Source organism: Pezoporus wallicus, unplaced genomic scaffold (genome assembly GCF_028554395.1).
Source record: "Pezoporus wallicus isolate ANWC-B61680 ecotype Strahan unplaced genomic scaffold, APGP_CSIRO_Pwel_v1 contig_5696, whole genome shotgun sequence".
Classification (NCBI taxonomy): Eukaryota; Metazoa; Chordata; class Aves; order Psittaciformes; family Psittacidae; genus Pezoporus; species Pezoporus wallicus.
Genome location: NW_026642402.1, coordinates 497,413 through 505,399, shown reverse-complemented (window position 1 = coordinate 505,399; position 7,987 = coordinate 497,413). Strand labels below are relative to the sequence as shown.

The following is a 7,987-nucleotide window of genomic DNA, read 5'->3' as shown; positions in this document are numbered from 1 at the left end:
CAACTCTTGCTTGGTGTCATGTGTTGCAGTCTTTGAACTTTTCTTTCCATCCGGTGAAACAGTATATGACTCAGGACGGGAGAGTGAGTGGGTAGAAATGGGATCTTGGTGGCAAATGCTAAGATGGAGGGACCAGGTTTGCTCTGGGGCACAGCCTTAGTCAGAAAAGCATGTGTGTTTTGGTCTGTTTCAGAGCTTTGGGTGAAAGATGGACTGTAAAAGAACATTCCATGACATAAGCATCAATTGCTTCCCTGTCCAGTGACCTGCTGGGCTGGCATCTGTCACTGCACTTTGCATGCCTGGGCTGAACATGGCAGGTATGGCCCTGTAGGCAAGCTGACCTTAGGGGAAACCCAAGCACTCTGACAGCTCTACACTACTGCTTAGGTTCCCCCTCTTCATTCTTCTCTCAACAGTGCTTTCCCTAAAATGACTGGTATTCCCTGTGTAACATCTTACTGGCCTCTTTGCATTGAAAATGCAAGTCTTGGTTTGAGGAAAACCTCCTTGTATGTACAGACTGCTATAAATTCTGGTAGCCTGAGTAGTTGCACTGTTGTGCTGTGTCCATGCAAGCTAAGCAGTTTCTGCTGTGGTTTCTTTTCTCTCCCCTAGTTCCCAGAACTTTGTTGCTGTTTATTCTGAAGGAGGACCGGACAAGGGCTTTGAGATTTGGCTTCAGGAAAGGTGATGCCTTTGACACGAGAAAAACACAAAGAGTGAAGCCAACTTCCCTCAAGAGCTTGCTCCCTGCTGCCACCAGAGCCACATTTGTGGCTACGAATTGTCCACCTGGTCACTGGAATGGTGTGTACCAAGTACCACCTCAAATGCAGCAGGGAAGAAGTAATAATGCCACTAGTAATGGCTTTGTGGGTCAGAGAGGCAGTGAAACTCTCAGTCTGGATGTGGCAAACCTCATCGTGCTGATGGAATGAATGAATTTGCAATAACACTGCAATTGCTGCAATGGCAGCTTGTCAGACGGCTGCTGGAGCAACGAGAGCTCTCAAGCTGTGGTAAATACACTCTGCATCGCAATTCTCTAACACACTATGTCCTATCCCCTGCTCCTTTGTTAAACAAAGAGAGCCAGCTCCTTGCTGGTGTAACTGGGGTAGGGCTGCTGACTTGGATGCACGAGGGCTGAAGTCTGGCCTGCTTCTCTGAAGTCTCGCCATCAATCTCTTCATCTCTTCTCATGCCATTTCAAGATGAACCTGTATTTGTACCTTCTGCTGCGTGACTTAATTGATTTCTATTTTTTTTCCTAAATACTATTTGTTAATTCACATTGTGTATTTGGCCGACCAATTATATGCATGGCCATATTGTGTGACTGTAGCAGTCTGGTGCAGTGCAAGGAATGCCACATCATGTGAGACGCTTCATCTCCATGAGTAACCTAGTCACTGTAGTAAATGAATACATGAATACAGTACACCCAAAAGAGATTAAATGCATTGACCGGTTCCTCTAGTCACCACGCAAATGTCATTCTTTTTTAATTCTCCCCCCCGCTTCTTGTTTTCCTGACACCTTTTGGTCCTCTTTTCACTTCTCCCCTTTTCCCTTAAGTAGAGATGACACAGATCAATACCTTTGATGGAAAGTAATAATCAGGCCTATTAAGTGACAAAGGTTTACTCTGTAACAGCTGTGCTGGCGGGAGAGGAGAGCTTGTCTGACTAATGAATCATGAAACAATCAGGCAGTAGCCATTTGTGTTTAGATCTGTAAATATGGTGTGGTTCAAGTGCCAGACCATCTCCAGCACTCCAGCTGGGGGCACAGATGGTCCACATTCAGAACAGCACAAGTGTAAAGAAAAGCTTCCCCCCCCGCCTTCCCCCTCTATTCCTCTGTCCCATACTGCCCCTCTCAAAGGAGCAGATCAGCTCGCTTGAGGATAAGCTTCTGTTGGGGGCAGGAGTCCTAACATTGGCCTTTCTCACTGAGCAGCTCCCAGCAAAGTCTTTGCTCCATTATTTGCCCAAGGCTAAAAAAATGCTAGGAAAACCCTCCAATCCTATATGCCATATATAGATCCAAAACTCCTACATTTTGGACTTTTTTTTTTTTCCTTGCTTTCTACCATTTTGATTTCTTCTTCATGCTGCACTGACAGATTTCCTTCTGAGAGGCATGATGATGTCAACATGTTAGGTCCTAGAGGGCAGCAAGTGGCACATCAGGGATTCAAAGATGAATCGCAGGAGCATGGGCCCAGGGGGAGAGATAAAGTTGTCAGGAAGTCCACGCTGTTGCCACTCTCTTGACTTGAACTGAGACTGCTGCCTCCAGTGCTGGCTCTTGGTGCAGCTCTTGGCCTCTTGCGGGAGGCTGGGACTCTCACCTGACACTGAAGATGCTTCTGATTTCCCCCCTATCAAGAGCTGGTAATGAATCTCTGTTCAGAGTTTTCTCAAGGCAAGGCAAACAGCAAACCAAGTGTCCCTCTTTATGCAGCATAAAAGGGGTTCCATGTTGACAAGTTTCACTGTGTTAAACATGGTGAATTAGACCTGGTTTGCTGCTGTCTTTTACACTGATGGCACTCCAGAGAATCCAAACAACGGGGACAGCATCATACAGAAATAACAATTTCAGGCCACAAAAGTCTCCCTTTAATTTGCGTGTGCTGGTGGATGCTTAATTGCCATTGCAAGTAAGCTGACTACTCTGGAACATTCTTTTTCTTCCACAGCATGTATAGGTGTTTGTATGTATGTGCACTTGTGTGTGTTTCTAACTATGTGCAATACATTTGCCTTCTGTCAGCTCCTTATTCCCAGCCCTTTGGAGCCATACCTCAGTTAGGCTTAGTGAAAGAGGGTGATGCTGCAGTGGGGCTGTTGCTATTGCACATATGTATTCTTTGGACAGGCTTCTGATTTCTTTTGCTGCTAATGGGTAATTTAGCAGAAGATGAAACAAAGAAATAGCTTTACGTATGGCATACCAAGATGCACTGGCTGGTAGAAACAGGGTGAGCGTACAGCTAACTGATTGCCTGGGAGTAGCCCTTTTTGTGTGTCTGAGACAATGTTTGCGTAACTATATGTCTGTCTTTACCAGGCAAGGATTATGGGATGTACTTGAAAGCATTTAAAAATGGTTTTGTTGTCTTTTTGTTGTCTTCTAACGGGGGAGATGGTGGTGGGATACCATTGTCTGCATAGGTCAGTGAAAGGAAAGGATGAATGATGAGCACTGTGATCTGTTCTTCAAACCTCTCTGAAGAAGGCAGTACTGGCAGAAGTGAGGGCATGACTTGCCATTCTTATTTTAGTACTTATTTTGGGAGTATCAAGTCAGCTAACATCTCTGCTCTCTGCTGATTTCTTTTACAGATTGCCACTCCCCCAGAAACTTTCTGGCTGCTGAGGGAAACATCCTTCTAGAGCATGCCTTTCCAGCGGGTCCCGCCTGAGGCTCCAGCTTTGCCTAAGCAATCCTGAATGATTTTGCGCTTGTTCCGTGCTACACCTCCCGTGATTATTCCTGCTCAGACAGCACTGCACTGCAAGCGTGAGTCAGTGAATGCATTTCAGTTGTTAGTAATTTATGCTCATTTCACTCTTGCGGTATAAATAACAGGGCACAAGGCAGTGAAGAGACACATCCCTCTTTTCATGTGAAAAAAGCAGATAAGTTTTCTGTGCTTGCATTCTAACTGCATCTGACCCTCTTGGCAGCCTACATGGGCCAGAAACACATAAAGCCATGTGGTGTCCAAAACCTCCCGGGTAGGTCACCCCACCAGCTGCTTGATGGTTGAGACATGTGCAAAGAATGGAGCACACCACAGGCACTTGTCCTGTAAAGTCTGCTTTCTGCTGTGCAGTAGGAAAAATATCTGAGGGGCTCAGTGAACGGATTTCTGCTGGCAGGCCCACTAGTTGAAGTTGGTCTTCTCTTCCCTACAAAGGGTCAGAATCTAGATGACATCATGAGCACTCCCTGCTCAGTACAAATGACCTAAAGTGTGGTGGAATTCAGTCACCTGTGTTTTGGACTGCCTGAGGTGCACTCTGTGAATTTAGTTATGCTAAAGGACTGTACAGACCTGTTTGAATTGCATAAATGTCAGCAAAGGAGGGTGATAGCTGGCTTGGCTTGAGATGGGTTTTTGTTCCTCAGTGTCCTAGTGGGAGGCTGGTTTGGACTCTAATCCTCTTCTGTTGTGAGTGAAAAGGGCTTTGGTGCTGATGTTACTGCAGACCAGCATGTCTAAGTGCAGTCCATTCACAGAAAGTTCCTGAACCCAGAAACAAATATCTGTATCTCAACTGAACTGGGGAGGAGTGTATTGCACTTGGAAAAATACTTTAATTCAGATGCCTTTATAAAAAGGCTATTTGAAGTGTAAAACGAGGCCAAAGTAAGCAAAAAGCCCTAAAGAGAGGCAGGAAGACAGCAGAGTCTCTGAGGTTCTGGGTAGCCATATGGCCAGAGGTACAGCTTCTTGTCTGACAAGGGCTCGGCCCATGACGTTTGCCCTTGCAGGGCTTTTTCATGAGTGTTTAAAAGTCCCTCATCCGTGATAACTCAGAATGACATAGTCTGAAATAGGGATAAAGGGCAAAAGGGGAGAGGGAGTGCACCTTTTTCTTTTTCTTTTCTTTTTTTAAGCCATTATTTGGAGTGGACAAAGAAGCAAGTTTGCCAAAACCCAAAGAAATACAGATTTTTTTTTGGACTTCAACAATAGTACTATTCTTTCCAAAAATCACATTATGTCCCACCTCATTTGAGCTGGTGAATGGTTGTGTCATGCAGGAAGGTGGATGAGAGAAGAGAGCCCCCAGACTCTTTCAGCTAGATCACTGCAATCAATAAAGCTCACAAAAGTAATTATTCTGTGATTTAAGACCTGCTCTTCTGTTTTCAGTATTATTTGCTTGCACTGATCAAAATGCTTTGGAGAACAAAAGGAAGTTTAAACTCATGTAAAAATAATTTCTCCAGGAAGTGGTTTTCATCCTGCTCTTGTTCAGTAACCCTTCTTTCCTTTCTTCTTCTTCTTCTTCTTCTTCTTCTTCTTCTTCTTCTGGGGAGGAGGATAATTTCTTTTTCTTTTCCTCAGGAGCAAGGCTTAATTTTGCATTTTGAAGGCATCTTCATAGAAAATGTGACTGGGGCCATGCGCAGCTGGCTTGGGAAAATTGAGTTTCAACTGAAACTTCCCTGCTATTATCTTGACAATCTTCTTATTATCAAAGCATGCAAATATTAGGTAGGACAATGAGTGCTCCCAGCAGGGAGGAACAGAGCTTGGCCATCAGAGGAAGGGGGCCACTAACAATTGTGCTCCCTGTTGCAGGAGCCATAATAATTTAATATTCTCATACTGGGAGTCTCCATATTCTTGGGCCTGCAAAGAGCCACTGAGCATGTTGTTTCCTTTTGGCCAAACCACAAGGGCCATTCCTTGAACATTTTGCAAGACTTCAAATAGAGGATCATGCTGATAATGACTTCAGGGCAGTTTTTTTTTTTAATTTTATTTCTTTTTTTAGCCTAGGAATAAATGATTTAACTATTAAACTCAGCCAGGCTTCTAGCTTTCGAATATGATTTATTTCAAGGTTGTGTTAAACTTGTTAGTAGATGAACCATTTTTCTTCTTTTGCCAACCTGCTTAGCAAAAAATAGGGAAGACAGATTAGCTAAATGTCATTGACTTGGTGTATTTGAAGTGTCACATATTGTAATCATTAACTCCCAGCTGCATTATCTGGGTATGAGGTTTAGTTTTTAGGCTGTGTTTATTCTGGGCTACTGAAATACATCAGCATATAGCAGGACATGTTAAATGTCTCATTTTAAAGACAAATAGCTTGGCAAATTGGTCAATTAGGTGATTTTAACGGATGTTCATGTTTCTTTGTACAAATGTGCTAGCTCCTACAGGAGTCAGACATCAGGACTTCCATCTTCCTGGAAGACAGGCCCTTTGAAACCAATTAGTTCTATATCCACTTGAAGTCCTGTTCTGATGTGCAGAGGAGGAAGTGTGCAGAGAGGGGGCTAAGCCTGTCAAAGCTGGCTACTTGAGGTGAAGTAGCACGTGAAGCAACAGCTCAGTCATTTCCAGCTCTCAGAAACCTGTTTGTTGCTTTTACGTAGAATACCAAGGAAAGAGAGTCCTGGGACAAAACTGCTGTCTTCATTAGGGCATTGATTTACCTGTTTAGAGTATCAGAAAGCTCAATAGCAATTTTTATTGATCAACTGAACTAAAGGAGCAGGGGTGATATGTGAAGAATTGCAGGCAGTAGCTGCCGCTATCTCATCATTTAAAAGCTGTTATGGGGAGTTACCTCTTTCTCTTCCTCACCTTGCGTGCATGTCTGTGCATATGCAGAGTGCACAACATTTTGCAAGTAGATATGCACCTGGAAAATGTTAAAGATAGTTTAGGCAAAGTTCACCAAGAAATATAGTGTTACAGTTTTAAACACATGCTGGAGATTCCCATGACCACAGGGGTCCTGCCTCTTGTTTAACAGCGTGGTGGTCTGAAACTTCAAGGTCAGAGTGCATCTATTGGTCTGTGTATCTATTGTCTGCATTTCTAACTTGGGCTGGTGAAAAGGATTATCATGTCTGAGACAACCTTCTCTTCCAAGCCTGCACCATTTGAAGCCTGTTCATGAATTATTATGGGGAGATACTTATGCTGGGTGGCCATTTAGAGACAAGGAAGAAAGGCCTCTTTCTCCCAGAGTGGGTACTGGGAGCAAGGTTTGGGTTAAGTTAGCTGGGGCACCGGGGTTAGCACCCTTGATCTTCTTTTGTTCAAAATTGTGGGATTTTTGGCATGCAGAAAGCCAGGGTAGGGAATTCCTGCATTTCCACAGGGTTTACCAGTGTCCCGGCAGCGGGGATGTCAGCCTCTGTCTCTACAAGATTGCCGTTCTTTTTTATCACAAAGGTAGGACTTCTCCTACCTTTGTGAGAAGAGTAGATCACACTGACCGAGGTGAACATGGGCTTGCAGGACGTGGGGTGATGGAGACCATGTGGAGAAGCACTTGCAGAAATTTGTCTTTTTGATATGCCTGTTGTCATGAAGAAAACATTTTGCAGCTTGTTCTTGTGAGTTGCCATGTTTGCCTATCCCTGTTTGACTTTGGAAGTCAGTGAAGGCATAGCTGGAAAAAGAGAAGGGGGTAGGTTGTTGCTGCCAAAGAAAGGAATGCTTGAGGAAATTGAAAAGCAGGATATTGCTTACAGGAAGAGATAATAGGCCCTTTTGTACCACTGACCTTTTCCCTTTGTTACTGTCTGTAACTGAAAACAGTTTCAGGCAGGAAGTAGATTTTTAGCTATGGATATTGAGTGTTGCTTCAAGGAAGTCACTGTGGCTGTCTGCAGTGTCCCCGGACTGCCCAGTTCTGCAGTCCTATGGTCAGGAGAGTGTTTTTTTTAATGTATTTATTTATTTTACTCTGTGTGAACTCTTCACAACTTGATGGGGATAAGGAAGGCATTCCTCCTGCAGGCAGGTTTCTCTTGCAAACCATCACAGCAGATACCGTCTGAACCTGCTGTCTCTGGCTGGCTACTGTGGCAGGCAGGATAGCAGGCTGAAAGGACCTCTCCTCAGCACTAGCTTGTCAGTTTCCACAGCCTCACAGCATAGAACAGCAGGTTGAACTTATATTAAACTCCCCACGGAGACTGTCAGGGTTGCATTGCAAATGAGACTTGTGCAGGTACGTTGGAAGTTAGTTGCGTTCCCTTGCAAGTGACTTCTGAGGGGGAAACTTGCTGTATACTGATGAGGGACACAAGGCTATGTTAAATTGGTGCATTATACTGCTCATAGCATGTAAATTGGGGTACAGTTTGGTCCCTTGGGTCCAGTGGTTTGATCCCGTAGCAGTGAAAATTAGGATGGTTGATCTCATTGTAGAGTGAGAGAATGCAAGAGGAATTCAATAAGGCTTACTAAGGGATTTCTGTTTGCTTTACC

The 7,987-nt window shown here is 44.2% G+C and overlaps 1 long non-coding RNA gene across 2 annotated transcripts in view; it reads left to right on the top strand.

Moving 5' to 3' along the window:
- Positions 1-246: 246 nt before the first annotated feature.
- Positions 247-7,987, top strand: part of LOC130610206 (uncharacterized) — a 31,364-nt gene continuing 23,623 nt past the window's right edge. For both annotated transcript variants that reach the window (XR_008974991.1, XR_008974990.1), the window contains exons 1-3: positions 247-320; positions 619-810; positions 3,357-3,534. This is a non-coding gene — a long non-coding RNA (uncharacterized LOC130610206). The remainder of the gene's footprint in view (positions 321-618; positions 811-3,356; positions 3,535-7,987) is intronic.